The sequence below is a fragment of the Theropithecus gelada genome, chromosome 20 (assembly GCF_003255815.1).
Source record: "Theropithecus gelada isolate Dixy chromosome 20, Tgel_1.0, whole genome shotgun sequence".
NCBI lineage: Eukaryota > Metazoa > Chordata > Mammalia > Primates > Cercopithecidae > Theropithecus > Theropithecus gelada.
Genome location: NC_037688.1, coordinates 34,231,599 through 34,257,562, shown reverse-complemented (window position 1 = coordinate 34,257,562; position 25,964 = coordinate 34,231,599). Strand labels below are relative to the sequence as shown.

Below are 25,964 nucleotides of genomic sequence, written 5' to 3'. Positions count from 1 at the left end.
TGTAACAAAATTTTATATGTTCCTCATAAGTTTGTATAAATTGAAAAATAATAAAAATATTTTGAGTATGATATTAACTGTATAATAAGAGTATAATGAGTTTAATGAGAATAAGAACTATTACTTTTTAAAATAATAAAACTTAAGTAGTAAAGATCAGGTAAAACAAACAAACAAACATACAGAATACAACACAAAACTTGGTCCATACAAAATTACCAAAAAGGTCAGCTGAATTGGTTTCATTTTCTCCTTCAGTCTGTGCAGTGAAGGCAGCACACCCTCCCTCCGGCTTGGCAGTGTCTTAACGATGCTAAGAAGATGCTCAGAGGCAACAAAATTATAGTTACATCTGCTCAGAAAACCTTCACTCCCATGGGCATCATTAAAAACATCTCAGGTAAAGCATTTAACTTTCTCAACAATACCTTACACTAAGTCACACAGTGTTTATCGTGCTGTATGGTAATACGCCTCTCAAAATTTTAGTGATAATGATGGAAAATTGTGTTCTGGAGAAAAGGGTATCCCATGGTTGTATCAGAATGATGGGTTCATGACTCACTCCTCCTCTGGATTAATAAATGGATAGAATTTAAGGCAACCAGAAAAACAGACAGATCAAATCATTTCAAAGGTAATGTACTTTTTCACACCACTAGAATCTGGTAAGTTTCAATGAATTAAATCCACTGGTAATTATGGGAGTGCAGGTGTTCTATTTAAACATTTGTAAGTAGATTCTACCAACTAGGCATAAGCAGAATTGCAGTATTTGTCAGGGGAAAACCCTGAAAAAGCCACAGGTCATGTACAAAGCCTTCTTCCTGCCCATGGAAGACTAGTAGGCAAACCCTTAGTTTTTCTCACACACACACACATACACATTTAATCAATTTGTTGAGCATCTACTATGTTCCTGGGACATTCCCGTTTCAATTTTTTTTGATATTTAATGACAAACAGGATTCCAAATGAAATGTTTGTTATTTGGTTCAGTTTGCCCCAACCTCCAAGCTATTGATTTCCATTTTTTTCATTAAATATCTTAGAGAACAGTCTCCAATGATACCCAACCGAATGACTTGACATGGTTTCACCAAAAAAGGGAGATTTGCTGGGTTATCCTTACAATCTCAGTTCAAAATGATCCAATCTCTGTTAAATATAGCAGAAATCCTCAAAATTACCGAGGTAAGTTTACATATATCCTGAACACATTTTGAATTGTTTTGGTAATTTCCACCAGCATATGGGAAGCAGTAAAACGTACAGAAAATTAGCTTTTTCCTGCTAACTAGATAGCCTTCAAAATATTCCAGAGAAGTATATAGTTAATTAAAGAAAATTATTCAAACTAAAACATAAGTAATTTCATATTTTAATATCTTTAAAACGTAAAAGCTCAGTGAACTTCAAAGTTTAAATACAAAAATAATCTAACGTTAGAAGATGAATATAATGATCTGAATGTCTCACTATCTCTATACTTCGCAATGAGAATAGTAATTTAAATAGTATTCTTTTGCTTCTAAGGGATTTGTTTTTCCAGAGATTGCTATTGTGTGATTCCTTAAAAAACTGATAAAACATAAAATATAGAACCATAAAGTATGCCAAAACATAGTTATATTTTTCCCAATTATCTTTGTCTCTTGGACGTGTGTGCGTATGTGTATATATCTATGTATATATACATATACATATATACGTATATACTTATATGTATATATACACATATGTGTGTGTATATATACGTATTTTTTTAATTTCAACTTTTTATTTATTTTATTTTATTTTAGATACAGGGCATATATAGGCAGTTTTTTTTACATGGGCGTATTGCACCCAGGTAGTGGGCACAGCACCCAACTGGTAGTTTTTCAACCCATGCTCCCTTTCTCCCTCCTGACTCTAGCATTCCATAGTATCTGTAATTCCCATGTTTATGTCCACATGTGCTCAGTGTTAAGCTCCCACTTATAAATGAGAGCATGCAGTATTTGGTTTTCTGTTCTTGCATTAATTCACTTAGGACAATGGCCTCCAGCTCTAATTCATTTTAGGAATGTTTCTTTGCTCCCTCCCTGAATTTCTTTTCTTTCTGGGGGGTAGAGGTGCTGAATTGATACCCTCCTGCTCACAATGCAACATCTGGTATTTTTTAATTGCCAAGCCTATGGAATCTCTTTTAATTATAAACCTCAAATCTTCCAAAGGAAATTTTAAGTTTCCTCCAGGATTCAGCCTAAATTGCACTTATACCCAAAGCCACTCCTTCCCCGCCACGTCCTGGTCTTAAGCAATCCTTCTGCCTTGGCCTCCCAAAGTGCTAGGATTACAGGTGTTAACCACTGTTTCCGGCCTATGAGACAGTTTGTATGAGTGTTACCTGGGCTCTCTCCTTTAGAATTTCTCATGAGGCTGTAATTAAGTTGTCAGCCAGGGCTGTGTTCTTGTCTGAAGTTTTGACTGGGAAAGGATCAACTGCCAAGTCCACTTATATGATCACTGGCAGGATCCAGTTCCCATGAGCTGTTGGGTTGAGGGTTCATTTTCTAGCTGGCTGTTGGTCGGAGGTTGCCCTCAGTTCCTTGCCATGTGGACCTTCTTGATAAAACAACTTGCCTCATCAAAGCCAGCAAAGGAATACATCCACTCGACTATATCATGTAACGTAATCATGGGAGTGACAACTCACCACTTTTGCCATATTCTGCTGGTTTGAAACAAACTACTCAGCCAGCACCCATTCACAGGGAAGGGATAAAGGCCTGGATGTCGAGGCAGGATTGCTAGGGGCCATCTCAGAAGCTGTCCACTGCAGTATCATTATAGGGAAAAAAAACTGAAGACATCTGTGTCCACGACCAGCTTATAAAAAGCTTTGTCCATAGGCAAGTGGCTGTTTTCACACAGGAAAACATCTGTTTCCATAGAGGCAGTAAGCGCGGTCTGGGCCTTACTCAAATCTACAAGCTTTTATCTGCTTGGGCAGCATTACAGAGCTGGCTGCTGCCAGTGCAGTTTTCCTAAATTGACCTGGCTGAGGCAAGAATTAGATTTCAGAGACAATCTTTTCACATAATGGCCTTTTAGATATTATATGAAAGAGTAACCATGGGGCTGTAATTTATTCCTCCCTCCTCAGGGATCTCTGAAGAAGTTTTGACACTGACCAGAATTCTTTGCAAATATCGACTCATGGAATACACTAACATAGAAGACAAATGAGGGTCCTGAAAGGGTTGGCTATATCCTGACTACTGATCTAGAAATGATTTCAGCATTACGTTCTGGTCCATTTAGACTGCTTATATTAAATTATCCTGCAAATCATGGGAAGCTGGGCTGAAGCATGTAAGTTATACATATAATCAGAGCAAAGCCATGTGTCTAGTGGAACTCCAGAACTCAGCAGCCTTCACGGCTAATGTGTCCCATGTGCTTGACATACTCCAACACCAAAATATGTCTGGCATGAAAAGGAAGCTTAGGAAGCCGTATCTGTGGATTAGGAGCCTCCCAGATGTTATGTATATTGCTTCTTCTGTCTCTTATCCATTGATAATTATGCACAAGCTTGGTGGTTCTGAAACAGTAGAAATGATAAAGGTGGAGGCAACTTTAGATTGGTTAAATGGCAATTGGGGTAATACATCTATAGTTGTTGACAGCTTTAATTGAGATATAATTGACATACAACAAATTGCATATACTTTAAGTTTTGGCATATGTATGCATCCCTGAAATCATAAATACAATCAAGACAATGGATACTCATTTGATACCACTGACCCAAACCATGATAGATGCTATGATTAGGGGGATCCCTAAATTTGTACTTTTTATGTATCATATTTTTAGCTAGTGGTCAAGAAGTACTCAAGAGACAGTAACCTCAGTTATTATGTATGGGATTAATTGGTAGCAGGAATGTACACGCTTCCCAAAAGAAAGGTGAGACTAAAGAGGGAAATTATAAAGAAGAAAGAAGAAAGTAGTGATGCTTGACCTACTCTGCTGGAACTGTTCCACTGCTGCTGAAAAACGGGATGAAAAAGGGGGAATTGAGAGGATTTTCAGTAGGGTTTTGGCGGCCTAATCTTGAGGCTTGAGTGGTAAAAATCCAACTTCATTGTTGGCTATGACATGCATACCTTAAGAAACCCCCTCAGAGTCACTGCATATAACTTAGCATGGATAAGTACAAATCCAATCATAAGGATTATGATTTGGAATGGAAAATACTTATACACGCTGAATGTAATCCCTCAGTTAAAGCCATATTTCTTTTTTATGTAAATTAAATAAGGGTTTGGGATCTGCCCACCACCCCTCAGTGAGGGAATCCAAAAAACTAGAAAGTGATGTGGATGGAATGGCTTGAGGGCAATAACTAAAATATGTGGAATTATTAATTCTTGGCAATCAGTCTACCGAAATCCACATAGGGGCTGGGAGGACAGTCTAAGAGGCCTAAAGGTGAAACTTGGAGAATGCTGAGATGCTGTGGTAGACAAGAACAACATAATAGTTAAACTCTAATTTGGAAAATACGACTGGAGAAAGTATTCTCTCATTTCACCTTCATCACCTAAGTATGTAACAGGAATGGGTGTCATGTGAGAATGTAGGACTCTGCCCATACATTATTACACTGAATGTGTTCCATGTTCCATAGTCACCCTCCACCTCGTGTCACCTGAAATGATAAACGAGAATCTTTGCAGTTGCCTAAGACCTCCTCTAGAAAACATTAAATAATACAGAGTTCCAGGAGTAAAAGAGAACATTAATGCCTTAATTAGCATTAATGATAGATATAGGGATATTGATCTCCATTAATTATTTTCCTTAATTCATAAATGAAAATTATTATTATTTATGGTATACAATGTGGAATTTTAATGTATGTTTAAATGTAAGTATAGCCACTACAGAAAACAATGTAGAGGTTCCTCAAAAAACTCTAATTAGAACTACCATATGGTAGTTTCAGCAATCCCACTTTTTGGTATATTCCCAAAGGAAGTAAAGTGAATATGGCAAAGAGATAGCTGCACTCCCATGTTAATTGCAGTATAATTCACCATAGCCAAGACATGGAATCAACCCAAGTATCCATCAATAGATGAATAAAGAATACATAGTATGTATACACAACAGAATACTACTCAACCTTTAAAAAATCAGTAAATCCATTGATTCTCTTTTAATAGCCCTTACACACCAAAAAGGTAAAGCAGTTAGCTACACATACTGATAGTGGGCCACTGGGAGTTCGTCTAGGTAGATACAATATAGCCTTGGATATGCTGTAGACATAACTCAAAAAAACAGAAAGCAAAACCAATACAAGTACACCAAGCGGAAATGGATCAAAGGAGACCATTCAGTATAGATCTTAGCTCATGCTTTCTTTTCTACATCTATTTCAGAAGTCAGTCAAGAACACTGCCTCCACATATTAACAGGGCTTGCAAAAAGACATTGAAGTTAACCAGTACACTATCACAATCTAGGGTAGCTGCGCTTGATCTTGATAACCAGTAGGAGTGAGTTGATAACATCAATGATATCTTAATTGCCTCCTCAGAGGAAAAAGCGAAGTATACTTTAGAGACTGTGTCACCCATCTGTCAATAAAGCATGGCAGATAAACCCCTGTACAATTCAAGACCTGCCCCAGTCCTAAAAATTTAGAAAAGAACATGAGCCAGATCAGAAGAGGCTTTCCTCCTATCATAAGAAATAATTTAGAATCTGTCTTGACCTTGTTACTAAACAGTCCAGAGACTGGAGAATCTGTTTGAGTTATGGCATAATCACATCTCCCACTCTGGGATATTGTTAGTCCTTTCCACAAAGTCACTAGAAAGAAATCTGAGATTGAATTGTGCCCTGACAGAAACAAGCAAATAAAAGATTTATAAAGGGCTGTCAATCAGGCAGTGTCTCTTGAGCCTTATGACCCGAATGCACAAATGATTGTAGAAGTGTCAACAACTGGAACACACACAGACTAGAGCTTTTGGCAGAAATCAATATTGCTGCTCAGTGGAGACGGCAGAGATTTTGGACTTGAAAGCGGTCTGATGCAGCTGCTCAATTCAGCCCTTTAGAAACATAATTGTGAGCTTGTTGTTAGGCACTGGCAGAAATTGGTCCTACATCAAGAGACCCAGCAATCCTGAAACCAGAAACACCCATCATGACTTGGGTGGTGTCTGAGAAACACTCAAATTGAGGAAACACCTCAATGGAGCACACTGTTAAATGAAAATGGTGCTCAAGAGTACACTTTGGCTGGGGGTTCCAAAGTTCACAGCATTTATGAATAGATCTCTCCCTTGCATTTGGAGCCAATAGTAACCCTCCCTACCCTTTCCAGCCCATCCTGATCCACAGTCCAAGGATCTCCCTGCTGTAGCTGCTGAATTGTCTAAGCCTTTAAATTATCCCCTGGCCATACAAAATAGTTGCTAAATGTACTGACTGGATTTCATGAGGCTGTTTCGGAAATTCAGCAGTTACCTGTCCTGCATATGCTAAATCCTTAGTGGGAGAAGGAAAAAGGCTGAAAGGGCATTTACATCATCCTGAAATCGACTCACTAAGTAGAGACATTAGAGGGAGCTATCTTTCAGGAGACAGGCTATAGCTGATGAAGCAACCTGAGAACAGATACTGTGCATTACTAGACTCATCAAACATCAAGCTTGCCAGCAACTCTGGGAAACAGCATCTGCCTTTACTCAGGGGATGTTTTAATAATAATAAAATCAGATGTATTTAACATACATTGGTGCTACTGACAAGATGTCAGTAGAAGTGTGCAGTCCAATAAGGTAGCTGCAAGCTACATATGACTGTTGAGCATTTGAAGTGTGGCAAGTCCAAATGAGAACTGTCATATGCATAAAATGCATACGGGATTTCAAAGACAGTATGCATATGCATATAATATGTAATTATACAGCATATAATATATACTATGTATAATATATACTGTATAATATAATATGTAATGTATTATATATGTCATTATATGTATAATATAATATGTAATGTATTATATGATGTCATACGTTATATAAATATATACTATAATGCTATATGATATATTTATATATTATGACTATATAATATATATTATATTATATATTCTATTATACTATATATTATATAATTATATATAGTATATTATGTAATTATATATAGTATATAGTATATTGCTATATATTATATATAATTATATATATTAAAGAGGCTGAATGTAATCCCTTATTATATAATTATATTGTAGACTATATATTACACATTATATATGTAATTAATATATAATGATATAAAATATACAGAATATAATTTATTCTGTCACTATTCTGGAGACTAGAAGTCCCATATCAAGGTTTTCAAAGGGTCATGCTCCCTCTGCAGCCTCTAGGGCTCAGGGGATTCTCTCTTTCCTCTTCCAGCTTCTACATGCCCCAGGTGCTTCTTGATTTATGGCAGTATATCTCCAACTTTTGCTTCCATCTTCATATGGCCTTCTTCCCTCTGTGTCTGTCTCTCTCTCTTCTGATCTTATAAGGATTCCAGTCACATTAGATGAAGAACCACTTTAATTCAGTATGACCCTATCTTAAGTCGATCACATCTGAAAAGACCCGATTTCCAAATAAGGTCACAGTCACAGATACTGGGGGCTAGGACTTAAACACTTCTTCTTGGGGAAACACAAGTCAACTCATATCGACACTCTAGTAGGAATCCCAAATAGGTTAACTGTGTCAAGGGTCTTCAAGACCAGCGCCCAGTTCAATGACCATTAGAAGAATTCACAAGACTCATGGCCAAGGTTTATTACACGGAAAGGATACAAAGCATAATCCACAAGGAAAAAAAGGATTATGTGGAGAAGTTGGTAAGAATCAGGCGTATGATTCCAAGAGTCTTTTTCCAATAGAGTCACACAGGTGTGCATAATTCCTCCAGCAGTGAGTTGTGACAACACGTGTGAAATACTGTCTACTGGGAGTCTTTTTAGAGACTCAGTGCCCAGGGTTTTTATTTGAGGCTGGTCTTGCAGGCACCCACTGCTTATCATATACCAAAATTCCAGACTCCCAGAAGGAAAGTAGATGTTTAACACACACCACATCATTTGCATAGTCTAGTCACAATGAGTCATCCTTATTATTTAAAGGAAGTTTATGTCAGTGGAGAGAACTCTTGATCACCTACATTCCCAGATGACAGCCAACCTTGTATGCAGGCTTTTCTAAGGATAGTAGTGTCAGGTTGGCTCTTTTAGTCTCAGACTTTTCTGCACGCTGACAAAAAAGAAAAGTCAAAAGTTATTTTGAAAAAAGTGTTCTCCGTCTCGAAAGCCACCTGGATCATTTAGTTAAATCATACAAGGATCTTACAATGTTCATATCGTAACTATTCTATGAAACAGAACATGTTAGACAAGAACTGGCTAATTTAAGCAAATAATCATGACATCCAAATTAATAAACATCAAAGGTGGTCTTTTTATTATATGATATTCATTATTGTTATCAAAAACTTCTATTTTGGATTCCTTTTCATAAATTGCTTTCATATGAAGTCATATTCCGAACTGTGAAACTCTTACATCTCTTCTTTTACAAACTAGAGCTTTAATAACACAATAATCTAAATCATATGTTCTCTGTAGGGGCAATATCTTACTCAAGGAAGAAAAAAATGGTTCTTGGGGGAAAAAAAAAACTTACTCTTTTTATGTATAAAACAATAGATATGCATCAATACACACATAGATAAATAGGTATCTGTGGTATTAAAATTCCATGGTGGGAGACAGGAGTAAAACAATTTAATAAATTATCTCATACAACTTTCCATTTATTCTATTTACGTATCTATCATCTATTTTTCTAGCACTATATATCTGGAAGGACTCAAATCAAGTTGTTACTGTTACATCTGACTAGTGGGATCAGGGTGAATATAAGAAAAGACTCAATTTTTACACTTTGTGCTTCCTTTTACAATGATCATTTGCATATAATAATGTAATAAACATAAAGTCACTTAATCAACTGAAAGAATCAGTAAAATACACATCCCTTTGTCTTGAAGAGACATCCATTTCAGTTATACACATGGCGAAATTCAGAACTTCTTAACCAAATCAATGAATCCATTTGAGGTGAAAACCATCAATATGGAGTTTCGTAGTTGAAGGAAGAGATTGACTAAAGAAAAGCTAAAACCCAAGATACAGTGCAATCAAGTGAGGCTGTATTTTGAAGAAAAGAGCTGTCAAATATTACCTATTTCAAAAGTGTCATTGGGTCAAGCTTTACAGATGAGACCAGATTTTCTGTTTGATGCACACACACACACACACACACAGACACACACACACACACGGACTCAAGAAATTGGCCTGTGGCAATATGAAGTAAAGTTTTAAGATAACTGACATAAAAGTAAAACTTTATTGGATTATTTTTGAATTAACTTAGTGATACAGGAGCGCCAGGAAGGAGAGTGTGGTCCCTTTAAATGATATGGAAGGTGGGGAAGGGAAGTGCTGGGTAGAGATGGGTGGGTCCCTAGCTAGGGCTCCACCCGCAGGGACTTAGGTGAGGGCAGGCATTTCCCCGCCAAATGTTGCATTTCCCAAGACCACCCTGGCCTGCCACACCCTCCACCTTGGGCCTATAAAAATCCTAGACCCTAAAGGGCAGAAATTTCTGGACGTTGTGAGGAACACGTGGGAGAAAGAAGACACAATTGGCTGGCTGGGGAAGTCGGAGGATTGCTCAGCAGTCCGAATTTAGGGGAAAACCATCTCCTTTCTGGCTCCCCCATCTGCTAAAAGCTACTTCTACTCAGTAAAACCTTGCACTCATACTTCAAGCCCACGGATCTGATTCTTCTGGTACATCAAGGCAAGAAACCCCAAGATACAGAAATCCCTTTGTCCTTGTGATAAGAAATGGGGTCTAATTGAGCTGGTTAACACAACCTGTCTATAGATGCAAACTAAGAAAGCACCCTGTAACATGTGCCCACTGCTTCAGAAGCTATAAACAATCTCCCCTATACATTGCTGTGGGTTTGGAGCCCCACAGTCTGCCCGTCTGTGTGCTCCCCTAGGGGTTTGAGTAGCCGGGCACTGAAGAAGAAAGCCACACCCCCATCACATGTCCTGCCAGAGGGACAAGGGAACCTTTCCCATATCAATAGTAATATCTATAATGGTCCATCCTTTGACTATGAGATAATGTATAAAATCTTCTGGAGTATCCCTAAATATTTTTCAAGATAACAACAAAAAAACTCAAGGAATTACAGAAAAGAGAAGCAACTGGATTTTTGGGGATTGGCTGTTTTCAAGGGATTTAAAATTTGTAATAAGATTCTCATAGCAAAGAGGTTTTGGGTCTCATCATGAGAAAGTAAAACAGATAATAGAATATGAGACTGCCCACATAATAAACCACTGACTAAAAACAAACCTGAGTACAAGTAAGAAATTTTCTTCTTTCAGATTCAGGAAAGGGTGTTGGGAACATTACAATTAGGAGAATTATTACAAAGCTTATGTATTCCAAAGCTCATCCTGAGAATTCTGTTTAGAAAGATTTTTCAGATTAATTCACCCTATAATAACTACATTGATACTTTCAGCATCATTTACAATTCCTGGTTTAATTAAATGTGTATATTTAATTAAATATATTTGTATATACTTATATGTCTATGTCTGTATTGAATCTTAGTTTCTCTATGTGAAGAAATCTGACTGTACTATTAAACTTTGTGCTTTTTCTTCCCCCATCTAGAAACGTTCCACATTGAAATTTTGTATAAACTAAACACTAACTGTTCTACTTAACAATAATTTCTGTTGTGTATTTTCTGTTCTACTTATCAACACATTTTATAATGCCAGCATTATACCAAAACAAGCCAAAAAATACAATATTTTAATAGAGTACAGACCAATCCCTCATATACATAGAAATGAAGAATCTTTTCAGAATTTTAAAGGGCACCTGTGAAGAATTTACAGATAACAGCATTCCCAGCAATGAAAGACTCTGGATTTTCCTTAAGATCACTAACAAGGCAAGAATTTCTCTTTTATAACCTGTATTCAACATTGCACTGGAAGTGTAACCAGTACAATAAGGCAAGAAGAAGAAAAAGAACACAGAGAATGGAAAGAAACTAACTATCTACAGATGGTTGCCTGTCTTCAAATTGCCTTTTCTGAAAGAACTTTTAAGTTCCAATAAAAACTTCAAGGCAAAATAGGTTATGGGTTTAATCATTAGAAAGTAAGACAGAAATGAAGACAGAAGACATGATTGTGTATAGAGAAAATGGTAAGGAAGCTATTTTAAAAGCTGCTGCTAGAACTAATATGGGAAGCTAACAGTGTAACACAATGAAATACATATATTCTTATAAGAATTGTAAATTCAAATTTAAAAAGAATGGTTTATTGTAGTATCCAAAAACTTAAAATAATAGGAACATTTAAAATTGATATAAGAACTGTCTTATGATAAACGGAAAAAGCACACTGCATAGAGAAATGAAAAAAGATGAAAGTAAATGGAGAGATACAATGTTCTTGAGAATCAGCAGGCTAACTATTGTGAAGACCTCAGTTCTCTTTAAACCAATCTCAGTTCTCTTTAAACCAAACATTCAAGGCAATCCCATGCAAAGATCCTACAGACTTTTTAATAGAAATGGATGAGCTAATTCTAAAATTTATATGGCCATTCAAAAGACCCAGAAGACGCAAAAACACTATGTACAATAAGAACAAAGTGGAGGGACTTACACTATCTGATTTCAAATGTATATTTATAGCTACATTAATCAAAATGGTATAGCACTGGTGTAAAAAAAAAAGGGTAAAAATAGATCAATGAAAGAAAATAGAGTGTCTAGGCCGGGCATGGTGGCTCACATCTGTAATCCCAGCACTTTGGGAGGCTGAAGAGGGTGGATAACCCGAGGTCAGGAGTTCGAGAATAGCCAGGCCAACACGGCGAAACCCTACCTTTACAAAAAATACATAAAATAGCTGGGTGCGATGGCATGCACCTATAGTCCCAGCTACTCGGAAGGCTGAGGCAGGAGAATCGTTGGAACCTGTGATGGGGAGGTTGCAGTGAGCCAACACTGCACCGCTGCACTCCAGACTGGGCGACAGAGCGAGACCCCGTCTCAAATAAATAAACAAAGGAAGAAAGAAAAGAAAGTGTCTAGAAATATGCCCATGGGTATAATAACCGATTTTCAACAGAGTTTCCAAGATAATTCAATAGGGAAAAGGTTTTCTTTTCAACAAATCCAATGAAAACAATTAGATGTCCAAATGAAAAATAGAAGAACTTTGTTTCTTATCTCATATCATACACAAAATTACATAAAAATAGATGCAGTTGAAACACTGAAAGGTAAATTATAAATATAACTTCTAGAAAAGATTATATAATATCCTCACAACATTCATGAATGCAATGATTTCTAAATAGAACAGAAATCATTTTAAAAATCTGATATTTGAAAAGCATAAATAAGTAAATGAATTACAAAATAAAAAATTAGATTTTATCAAAATTGTGTAAGTCTAAACTTCAATAAGACAGTAAAAATTACATAATTGCGTATATCAAGAATAGATTATAAATTACATTATAAAGTAGATTTATATATCATTAGATTTCATATCAAGAATAGATGATGCATTACATAATTGGGCACATCAAGAATAGATTAATAATCCTGACGACTGTAACTCAATAACAAAGCAAACTACCTAACTTTAAAATGTGCAACTTGTTTGATCAAATAATTTACAAAAGAAGATTTATAAATGACCAATACACATGAATATGATCAATATCTGTAATCATCAAGAAAATGCATGTTAGCATAATGAGATTTCTTTAAGATACCTGAAACTCAGAAGTCTGGCAATTTCTAGTGTTCAGAAGCACGCAGAGCAAATGGAAATCTTCTACATGTTTTATGGGGATGCAAAATTGGAGAACTACTCTGAAAACCAGACTGGCAGTTTCTTATACATATGTTTACTATATGTATAAATGCCTCATCAGTTTTACCTCTAGAAATCTACCCAGGAAAAAATGAAAACTTATGTCCACACAAGGATTTCCACATAATTGTCTACAGCACCTTTATGTATAATAGACCAAAATCAGAAATACTCCAAAAGTTGACCAAATGGCGAATCAATAAATACTAGTATATCAAAACAATAGAACATATTTTTACTTAGCAATAAAGAATGGACTACGGATACATGAGAACATGAACCAATCTCAAAAACATTCTGCTGGAAAAAAGAAAACCTACACTAAAAGTCGATAGCTTATAGTTCTATCTATATAAAAATCTAGAATAAGATAAACTAACCTGTAGTAACAGCAAGATCAGTGCTTGCCTGGAGTCCAGGGTGGTGACTTTTAAAAGGCATAATGGAACATTTGGGGGTGACAGACATGTTCAACATTTTGATCATGATAATGACTTCAAGGGTGTATGTATTTGTCAAAATTCATCTAACAGTATATTTAAAATCGATGAATTTTATTTTATGTAAATTAATCAATTGATTTGGTTTAAAAACTGCAATAGAAAGGGTAGTGGACACTGTATCTGAGACACTGAATGGAGTAAACCATTCTTTCTTCCACCCTAGAAACTGCAGGAGTGAAAGAGACCTTGCCTTCAGTGCATGAACTTGTCCACACTTATCAGTTACTGGAAATATTTCAGAAACTGATTTCCTCTGATTTCAAAGAATCTGAGGAAAACTTTGACTCTCTGGTAGTCAAACAAATGTTTTTGTACTTGGAGATTTGGAAACTTGTTGTAAATCTAATACTAGGTAGGGCAGCTTGACAAAACAGTAAGAATTTGTTTCCTGGGCAAGGTTGCAGTGAGCTGAGACTGCACCACTGCGCTCCAGACTGGGCGACAGTGCGAGACCCCGTCTCAAATAAATAAATAAACAAAGGAAGAAAGAAAAGAAACTGTCTAGAAATATGTCCATGGGTATAATAATCGATTTTCAACAGAGTTGCCAAGATAATTCAATAGGGAAAAGGTTTTCTTTTCAACAAATCCAACGAAAACAATTAGATGTCCAAATGAAAAATAGAACAACTTTGTTTCTTATCTCATATCATACACAAAATTACATAGAAATAGATGCAGTTGAAACAGATACAGGCTCATACCTGTAATCCCAACATTTTGGGAGGTTGAGATGGGAGGATTGCTTGAGTCCAGGAGTTTAAAACCAGCCTAGGCAACAGAGTGAGACCCTGTCTCTGAAAACAAACAAACAAACAACAAAAGGTTAACATCAGTCATTTTCTTTACTCCCATTGATTAGTAGTAATTTCATGTTTAGAAAAAAATTAATTTGTAAACTGGGAAGAAACAATGTTATTATCGCATCTCAAGTTGTACCTGGCAGTTCCCAGGTCAAGTTAAGTGACATTCTCAGGGGAAGCCTCCTGTCTTTGCCTAAATTACACCAAGTTATTTCATGCCTCAACTCCCTCCACATGTGCTGCCCTTGGGGCCTGAAAGTTTTTTCCCTTGTCTTTGCTTGGGCTGACTTCCACTCATTCTTCCAGACCCAATTTAAAAATTGATTTTTTCAAATCACCATTCTGTTTCAATAAGTTGTTCTTTATTAGATTTACTCATTGCACTATATTTGATGTATTCAGAACATCTATAATATTTGGATATTTGTGTATTTATAAATGAATTTTTTGGCTTCTTGTCTGTCCTATCTCTATTCTAAGTTCTATGACCTCATTCCTTTCTAGTGCTTACAAATGCTGTTGATTACTGGAATTGTTCAGTACTTCTGAATTCCGGAGATGTGTACAGGAGGGTCAAAGTTTTTATACAATCAAAGGGAAGATCCCATTTTTATGTGATTTTTCCTAAATCGCTTCAAAACATGGCTTAATCTGAAAATAGGTTGGGGGGTTTCAAAGGCATGGACTCTCATTCTGTCCAATATTTCTGGTTTCCAAAAGAGTACCAAAAAATAACAACAACAACATAGTATCAAGCAAACAAATTTAAGAAAAAGAATATTCTTTGGAGGACAAGAGGAAACTGAATCATATCATTAAAAACGGTAAATAAAGGGAAAGTATCAAGCATTTATCCTGCCTTGTCTATAGGAAGTACCACTAGGTAATTAACAAAAGAGTAGCCCATAAGAAATGTCTCCTTATAAAACATCACAGCAAATTAAAAAGAAAAAAAACTCTTCTAACTGGTGTGAGATGGTATCTCATTTGTAGTTTTGATTTGCATTTCTCTGATGGCCAGTGATGGCGAGCATTTTTTCATGTGTCTGTTGGCTGTATGAATGTCTTCTTTTGAGAAATTTCTGTTCATATCCTTTGCCCACTTTTTGATGGGATTGTTCGTTTTTTTCTTGTAAATTTGTTTGAGTTCTTGTGCTGGAGAGGATGTGGAGATATAGGAACACTTTTACACTGTTGGTGGAATTGTAAACTAGTTCAACCATTGTGGAAAACACTATGGCGATTCCTCAAGGATCTAGAACTAGAAATACCATTTGACCCAGCCATCCCATTACGGGGTATATACCCAAAGGATTATAAATCATGCTGCTATAAAGACACATGCACACATATGTTTACTGCGGCACTATTCACAATAGCAAAGACTTGGAATCAACCCAAATGTCCATCAGTGACACACTGGATTAAGAAAATGTGGCACATATACACCATGGAACACTAAGCAGCCATAAAAAAGGATGAGTGTGTGTTCTTTATAGGAACATGGATGCAGCCGGAAACCATCATTCTCAGCAAACTATCGCAAGAACAGAAAACCAAACACCGCATGTTCTCACTCATAGGTGGGAACTGAACAATGAGATCACTTGGATTCGGGAAGGGGAACATCACACACCGGGGCCTATTATGGGGATTGTAGGGGGAAGTGATGGCATGGGAATTATACCTGATGTAAATGACGAGATGATGGGTGCTGATGAGTTGATGGGTGCAGCACACCAACATGGCACAAGTATACATATGTAACAAAACTGCACATTGTGCATATGTACCCTAGAACTTAAAGTATAATAAAAAAAAAATTAAAAAAAATTTAAAAAGCTGACAGAACTGACAGAACTTAAATGCTCTAATTTTTCAAAAATAACTAATTAATGAATCTAATCATTGAGCATTTTGCTGCTAATATAACAAAGAGTGAGGCAACTAGACATCCCGTACCTCCTGATTAAAGAATACAATACCGGCCGGGCGCGGTGGCTCACGCCTGTAATCCCAGCACTTTGGGAGGCCGAGGCGGGCGGATCATGAGGTCAGGAGATCGAGACCATCCTGCCTAACATGGTGAAACCCCGTCTCTGCTAAAAATACAAAAAATTAGCCGGGTGTGGTGGCAGGTACCTGTAGTCTCATCTACTTGGGAGGCTGACACAGGAGAATGGCGTGAACCCGGGAAGCAGAGCTTGCAGTGAGCTGAGATCGCGCCACTGCACTCCAGCCTGGGCGATGAGCAATACTCCATCTCAAAAAAGGAAAAAAAAAAAAAAATACAATACCACCTACAGTCTTTCCAATGGAATGGAAGGAACATAAGCCTGCTGTAGCCTGAGATCCAGCACCAAGTATTTAAAGAAATAGCGTGGACAAAGAACACGTTAAACCACACCATTAGCACATAACAAGTAAAGTCTATACTATGGAAAACCTTACAAGACAAATGTCCAGGGTTGATGAAACAGATGAGTGGCAAGGTAATATAAAGAAGTGGGAGGCTGGCCGGGCGTGGTGGCTCAAGCCTGTAATCCCAGCACTTTGGGAGGCCGAGACGGGTGGATCACGAGGTCAGGAGATCGAGACCATCCTGGCTAACACAGTGAAACCCCGTCTCTACTAAAAAATACAAAAAACTAGCCGGGTGAGTTGGCGGGCGCCTGTAGTCCCAGCTACTCGGGAGGCTGAGGCAGGAGAATGGCGTAAACCCGGGAGGCGGAGCTTGCAGTGAGCTGAGATCCGGCCACTGCACTCCAGCCCGGGTGACAGAGCGAGACTCCGTCTCAAAAAAAAAGAAGTGGGAGGAAAGCCTGTCAATGAAAAAATATATCATTTATTTTAAATGGGCAAGAAGAAAACCATAAAAATCACTAGCAGAAGTTCTCTACAAGAAATTAAACGGAGATTCTTTCATGCTGAAATAAAAGGAGGCTAGACAATAACTTGAATTCAAAGAAAGAAAAGCATGGGAAAAGTAACTTTACAGGTAAACAGAAAACGGAATATAAATGTATTTTTTGTTATTAACTAATTTTTTCCTCAACTGTATAAAACAGTATTTATAAGTCTATGTTGATGGACATACAATATATAAAGATACAATTTGTGTGACAAAATGGTACACTGAAAGAGTAGGGAATGAGCTTTATGAGAGCAAAGTCCTTGTATACTATTGAAATTAGGTTGATATTATCTCCACTAGATTTTTATAAGTTAAATGTTAATTATGATCCTCAGACCAATCACTAAAAAAAACTCAAAATCATATTAAAAGAAATGACAAATGAATTAAATGATATGCTAGAAGTACCTAACAAAAGACAGTAATTTAATAGAATTCAAAAATGCATAAGAAGTACATAAAATAAACACAAATATGGTGGATGTGAGTCCTATCTTATCAGGAAATGCATTACATAATAATGGACTAAGCACTCGAATTAAAAGTAGAGATTGGAAGAATGGTCAACTATACACAAGTCAACTAAACACAACTATACACAAGTCAACTAAAACACAAGTCAACTAAACACAAGTATACACAAGTCAACTAAACACAAGTCAACTATAACCTATCTACAAAGGTACACTTTGTATTCAAAGACACAAACAGGTTAAAATTAAAAGGATGGAAAGAGATATACTATGTAAACAATAGTAAGAGAACTGGTGTGGCTATACTAATATCAGACAATATAGACTATAAGGCAAAATATTGTTGTTAGATACAAAGGTGATTTTATAATAAGAGGTTAATTCATCTAGAAAATATAACAATTTAAAATATATTACAATCCAACAATAGAGCTCAATATTCATAAAGAAAAATTGCAGATTTGAAGGAGAGGCACGTCAACCTTAGCAGCTGCAAAAATCAATCCCCCTTTAAACAATAAATAAAAAACTGGAAAGAAATTCAAGAAGGAAATTCAACATTTGAACAGCACTATAAATGAACTAGAACTAACATCTATAAAATACTCCACCCAACAGAACAGACTACAGATTAAGCTCTATGGTAGTCCTTAAAACAAAGCCCAATAAACTTAAAAATATTCAAATCATACAAAGTATGTTTTCTGGCCATAATGCAATTATATTAGAAATCAGTAACAATGAAATATGGAAAACTCACAAAAATGTGAACATCAATAATACACTATTAAATAACCAATAGGTCAAGAAGAAATCCCAGGTAAATTTGAAAAGACTTGGAAATAAGTGAAGGAAAACACAACATATTAAAATACATGAAATGCACCTAAAACAGTACTTAAAGGCAAATTTATAGCTCTAACCTTCTCTTAAAAAAATAAGACGTTTTCAGACTAATAACCTATCTTTGCACCTTCTTAAGTAACTAGAGTAAGAAGAGGAAACTAAAGCCAAAGCAAACAGAAGGAAAAAATAAAGATTACAGTGGTAATAAATGAAAAAGAGTAGGGAAAGTAACCAAAACCAAAAGCAGGTTTTTTGAAAAGATCAAATAACCAAACCAAAAGTAGGTTCTTTGAAGAGATCAAACCAAATTGACAACCTGTAAGACTGATAAAGAAACAAAGACAGAAGATGCAAGTTACTAAAATCAGAAATAAAAGAGGAGGTATTTTTACTTATATTTTACTTACCTTAGAAATTAAAAGTATTATAAAGGAATGCTATAAACAATCATACACCAACAAATTAAGATAACCTAAATGAAATGGTCAAATCCTCAGAATGACAGAAACAACAGACTCAAAAAAAGAAACAGGAAAAAAATTAGAAAATTGGAATAGACCTATAAGAAGAAAAAAGACTGAATAGTGAAAAACTTCCTATAAGAAAAAGTACAGGACCAGATGGCTTCCCTGGTGAATTCTACCAAATGTTTGAAGAAGAATCAACAACAATCTTCTACAGACTCCTCCAAAAAAACAGAAGAGGAAAGAGAGGAGAGACACTTCACAACTCATTCTATGAGGCCAGTATTATTCTGAAAACAAAATCAAAGACACCCCCCAACACACACACACACACACACACACACACCCCACAGCACCAATTTCCCTCATGGACACTGGTGCAAAAATTCTCATCAAAATACTAGTACACGTGTAACATGTGAAGCATTATACACAATGGATGAGTGGGATTTCTCTTGAGGAATGCATAGTTGGCATATCATATAAAAATCAACAAATACCATAGGATGAAAAACACGTGACCATCCCAGTAGACAGAAAATAAACATATGACAAAATTCAAACCCTTCCACAATTAAAAAGGAAAACCTATTGGCAATAGGAAGGAGCCTGACCAAGGACATCTATGAAAAGCTCAATGCTATCTTCATTCTTAGTGATTAGTGACTGAAAGTTTTCTTCCCAATATCAGGAACAAGACAAGAATGTCAGTTTTCATCCCTTATATTCAACACGGTACTACAGGATCCAGTTATGGCACTTAGGCAAGAAAAAGAAACAAGGTAATCACATTGGAAAGAAAGAATGAAACTTCCTCTATTTGCAGATGATATGATCTTGCACAGAGAAAATCCTAAGGAATCTATAAAAAAATTAGAGGCCATAACTGAGTTATTAGAAACTCAGTTTCTAATGTTTGAAGGATACAAAATCAAGATATAAAAAATCAGTTATATTTCTACAGACTAGCAATAAACAATCTGGACATGAATTTAAGAAATCAATTTCATTTTCACTAGCACAACATGAATGGCACACCTAGGAATAAATATAACCAAAAAGTGTAAGATGAGCATACTCAAAACTGCAAAAATTTTTGAAAGAAATTTACAAAAATATAAATAAATGTAAAGACACCTCACATTTATAGACTGGAAGACAATCTTTTAAAGACGGAAATATTTTCAAAAATGATCTACAGATTCAATGGAATCACTGTGAAAATCTCAGTTGCCTTTATGCAAAATAAGGCGATTTAAAATTTAAATGGAAATGCAAGGCACCCTGAATAGTCACAATAGTACTGAAAATGAAGAACAAGGTCAGAGGACTCACACTTTCCAATTTCAAAACTTACTACACGGCTACAGTAATCGAGACTGTTTTGTACCAGCATGAGGACAGACATACAGATTTATGGAACAGAATTGAGAATTCTGAAATAAAGACATACATTCATGATCAGTTAATTTTCAACAAAGATGTCAAAACTTCAACTAGAGAAAAGTAATCTGTTTTATAAATGGGCTGGGATAATTGGATATCAACATGGAAAAAAAAAGAAAAAGATTTTGGAACTCTACGTTATATTGTGGTAACAGACTGCCACGACTTGTTTTCTGGTCACAACCCTGCTGACCAAAACAAGATCTGGCCCAAACAGGATAAAGTGAAGAAATTAGCAGGAACCAGCAGAGGGCGATGAAAGCGATCCCTAGTTGCCCTCATTGCTCATTGGACTGGGATACTCCCACCAACGCCATGACAGTTTACAAGTGCCAAGGCAACTACCCAGAAGTTACCACCCCTTTCCTAGAAAGTTATAAATAAACTTCCCCCCTCAATTTGAATTGACTCACCCATCCATGTAATTGAAAGCGAATGTAAGGGAGTACAAATACAGTTTGTAAAAGAGCCCATAAGTTGGTGACTCTGGGCCCCCTGCCTATGAGTTAGGCCTGTTCTACAAAGAACAGTACCTACAGTTCTAAGAGATGGCTAACAGCACTGGCTCACCCTTGAATTCTTTCCTGTGCAAAGCCAAGAACCCTTCTGGACTGAACCCAAAAGCTGAGGCTTGCTTGTGCTGTACCATCATCTATAAAAATTAACTCAAGTGAATCAAAAACCCAAATCCTAAATATAAGAATAAAAACTGTAAACTGCTTAAAAACATAACTGTATATTTTTGTGACCTTGGATTAAGCAATGGTTTACCTACATTTGCACAAGCAACCAAAGAAAAACAGACAAATTAAACTTTACAAACTTCAAAACTTTTGTATTTTAAAGGATATTATCAAAACACTGAAAAGATAACACACAAAATGAGATAATTAAAAATGGGCAAAGGACTTTTACAAGGAGATTTATATCTTCAATGAATCAGGGTTTGACAAGAGAAACTGTAGCAAAGACATGAGTGTCATCATCTCATAGCTCATGCAATTTACATACACATTGTTGGACAATCACGAATCACTCGCTATATATACATGTAAAGGCCATATAGATGCTCATCCAGCATGTGCTTAATTTGTTAACTGACAACTCATTTTTTCCCAATGCAACTCATTCCATTTAAGAACATTTTAAGCCATTCTACAACGTAAATGTATTTCAAAACATCATATGGTACACAATAAATATATATGCTATATTTGTCAATTAAAAGTACAAAAGAACATCCAAAATGGTACAAAAACAAGGAGAAGCAAAGGATTTTGTAGACATTTCTTCAAGGAAGACATATATGTGACTAATGCTTAAAAATCTTCAAAATCAAGAGTCATCAGTGAAATGCAAGTTAAAACCTCAATGACATACCACTAGATGTTCTCCTAAATGGCTATAATTTTAAAAGGCAGAAAATAAAAAGTGTTGGCAAGGATGTAGAGAAATCAGATCCCTCATATGTAGCTTGTGAAAATGTAAAATGGTGCAATTCTCCTCTGGAAAGCAGATATTGCTTTAGAAAGTTAAATATAGAATTGCCGTATCACTCAGCTATTTTACTCCTAGGTATGCCCCCAAGAGAACTGAAAATATTTGTCCATGCAAAAGCTCGTACATGAATATTCCTCACAGCATTGTCCATAATTGCCAAAAAGTGAAAAATTCCACGTCTATCAACTGATGAATAAACAAAATTTGTTATATCCATAAATTAAATATTATTCAGCCATAAAAAGGAATGCACTACTGATTCATGCAAGAACGTGCACAAACCTTGAAAACATGCTAAGTGAAAGAAGCCAACCACAAAAGGCTACATATTGTGTGATTCAATTTATATGAAATGCCCAGAATATAAAATCCCATTGAGACAGAAAGTAGATTTAGTGGTTGCCAGTAGCTGGAGGAGGGGAGCAAGGAGTAGCTCTTCTAATAGTAGTTGACAGCTTTATAAATATATTAAAAATAAACTGTATACTTTAAAGGGTGATTTTATAGTATGTAAATTATATATGTCAATTAAAAATTAACTAAAACCTGAACCATAATGATATCAACTTAATATTTTAACTTCAAACTCATAAATGTATATATTTATCCCCAACAGTGTTTGGAAAAATCTATAAGGTCTTTCTGTGACTGTGATCCAATACTGTCTCTCCGTAATTTTCTCAAGATCCAAATAATGCATAACGCATCTTTTTAGAGTCCCAGTTCCACATCATTTCAAACCGTGTGAAAAATTAGCCATTTTTGGGGTCATTCTGAGGGCTAAATTCGTCCAAATATTTTTCTGGTCTCCTACAGTTATAGTGTAAACACCTAATTTGGTGAGATTTTAAATCTACTCTTTAGAGTCTCTTGGAAGCTTCTAATTTCATTTTAAATTGAACCACAAACTTCCTCTACTTTAAACTCATTTAATCATATTTTTGGTATTTAATTAAAACACGTAACCACTACAGGTAGCATAAGCAGTTTTGAAGGGAACAGAACCAATTCTTGACAAGCATATAACTCAGCTGGTGTAAATGGAAGGGCAAAGGCAGGAAAAAGGAAAAGCATCTAAGGCACAAGTCAACAGATAACAGGAAAAAACACTGAAAGACCAGTTTGTTCAGGACATTCGTATACAGAAATTAGATTAAATACCTGCTATTATACTTAAACGTGATAGTAAGGTATGGATGAGTCTGAATATGTGAAAAGGTCATTGCACACATATATTAATATGATAGCATGGACCATAGAACAGATTTTGGGGAACATATAAACAGAGAAATTTGACTAGTGTTTATCCACCCATGTATAAACCTGTGCCCTTAGTTGAGGATAAAATATCCTTCAGTCCATTTCTAGGACTTTTACTGCAAAAACAAAAAATGGTGATCACTAAACTTTGAAGAATATAAGCAACCCCAACCACATAGAGCCCCACCTCTGTGTCTCTACTCTACTCATGGATTCTAATTATTGCCTTGAAACAGATTATACACCCTGGGTCTAAATAATGTCCTTTGTAGCTTTGGAAATGACTTTTCTCATCTTTTAAACGGCTACAACGATTGCTGTGTTGGTAGATAGCGGGCACCAAAGATGTCCACACCCTAATTTTCTGTGAATATATTGCCTTATACCACAAAAGTAACTGTGTAGACAAGAGTAAATCTTCCTGAGATTAGAAGATTATCTTTGACTACTAAAGTAGGTCCAACCTAATCACATGGGTTTCTAAAAGTAGAAGAACAAGGTAGATGAATATGTCAGATGCAACACAAGGACCTGACCAACTCTGGGTGGCTTTAAAGATGGAGAGAGAGACCATGAGTCATAGAATGTGGGTAGCTCCTAGAAGCAAGGAAATGAAGACCTCAGTCCTACAACCACATATAACCGAATTCTGCCAAAAATCTAAATGAGCAAAGAAAGACATTGTCTCCTAGGGCCTCCAGAGAGAAACACAGCCCTGGCCACACCTCAATTTTAGCCCACTAAAACCGGTGCTAGACCTGGATCTACAGAACTGTAACATAATACATTTATACTGTTTTAAGACACTAAAATTGTGTTAATTTTTAATACTCACAATAAAAAAAATAAAATGAACTCATCCTCACAGAAATGGGACTAATTTTAAACTAGATGATTCATGTAAAAAGGATATACCGTTCCTGATACTAAAGTTGTTAGTAGTTTTACCATTGCTCTTCTGTTATTGTTAGTCTCACAGCACTTAGAACATGAGGCATTGTTTCATAGATATATTTTTCAAAATAGATTGCATGCCCCTTGATGGCAACAGTCATGCCTAATTTATTTTGGAGTACTCATGCTAGCCATACCATTGCAGGTTTTTTAATTCTTTCATATATGTGTGATTAAACAAACAATTGGACAGTATTGCAGGATTTTGCATTTTCAGATACTTAGAATTCTGCGCTAAATAATTATAGGAACACTTGGGAGTTGCTGCTCTACCTAACTGATATGAAACTATGGCAACGGGAGAAAAAAATGAAAGTAAACTCTCTTTTGTAATTGGTCTTAGATAGGCAAGAACACGGCCAATAGTGAATTAAGGAATGAAAAGCATTACAGAAGACTAAATGGGATGCAACATTCATAGCTTTGACATAGTTGTTGTTAGAGACAAATTTTATGAATGACAATACATGTAGTCTATATGCATTGCTTATGTGATGTGTATTAGGAGTTATTTTCTTACCATTCTGCACAATAAGACTTAGTAGAAAAGATGAACAAGCAACAGTAAGAACAGCTCTTTCATCTCTTCTATAAATTTCTTACCAGTCAGTATTAAAATTGTCCCAAATTTAAGCCTGTTTGTGTCACCATATACACAGAATACTCATCAGGGATTACACAAAGAATATTAGAATAGAAAGAAGCTTTAAGAATTTCAATTGAATTACAAGACACCCTGATACTTAGGCACATTTTTTTCTAAGCTTTTTTTTTTTTTTTTTTTTTTTGCTCAAAGTAGTATCTCCAGAGCCGCAAAGCACAATTTTCACTGCTTTGGAAAATAATGTTGTATTTTCTGAGTCAAGTATATCTGGATAATTATTTATTTGAAGTCTACAAACACAACTTCTGAGATATTGAAAAGCAAACATGTAAGACAGGTTAAAACAAGAAAGGTATGTTTATAATACACTATTATTTTGGTTTAGATATCATTGTATCCTTAAATCTTTGAGCATATAGAAAAAACATAATCTAGAGACTCACAGGATTTGTGTTCATCTTTCTGCGGCAGACAGACTCAAAGATGGCCCCATGGTTTCCATCTCATGCTTTGGCTCTAGCATACTCTTCTCCCTTTGAGTTTAGGTCAGACTCGTGACTTTGTTCTAGCCTGTAGAATACAACAAAAGTGACATGCTATATGTAATTATGACATGTAATATTGTAACAGCTGTCTTCCTAGGAGACATTATTTCCTTTGCTGGCTTTTAAGAAACCAGCTGCCATTGGTGAATTTCCCATATGTTTTCTTGCTTTTTGTCGGTTTCAAATAAATAGAATGTGAAAAATAAACAAGTCTGAAACTTACTTCAAGTTATAAAAGTGATAAAGTACTGTGAAAGTTAAAGAGTCGGCCGGGCGCGGTGGCTCAAGCCTGTAATCCCAGCACTTTGGGAGGCCGAGGCGGGTGGATCACGAGGTCAGGAGATCGAGACCATCCTGGCTAACATGGTGAAACCCTGTCTCTACTAAAAATACAAAAAACTAGCCGGGCGAGGTGGCGGGCGCCTGTAGTCCCAGCTACTCGGAGGCTGAGGCGGGAGAATGGCGTGAACCTGGGAGGCGGAGCTTGCAGTGAGCCGAGATCGCGCCACCGCGCTCCAGCCTGGGTGACACAGCGAGACTCCGTCTCAAAAAAAAAAAAAAAAAA

At 36.1% G+C, this 25,964-nt stretch overlaps 1 long non-coding RNA gene across 1 annotated transcript; it reads right to left on the bottom strand.

The window, feature by feature from the left end:
- Nucleotides 1–1,791: 1,791 nt before the first annotated feature.
- On the bottom strand, nt 1,792–25,424 carry LOC112614808. Its single transcript, XR_003117145.1, has 3 exons — nt 25,298–25,424; nt 4,598–4,705; nt 1,792–3,592 (listed from the first exon to the last, which is right to left on the bottom strand). It is a non-coding gene; the product is annotated as an uncharacterized LOC112614808 (long non-coding RNA).
- Nucleotides 25,425–25,964: the final 540 nt, after the last annotated feature.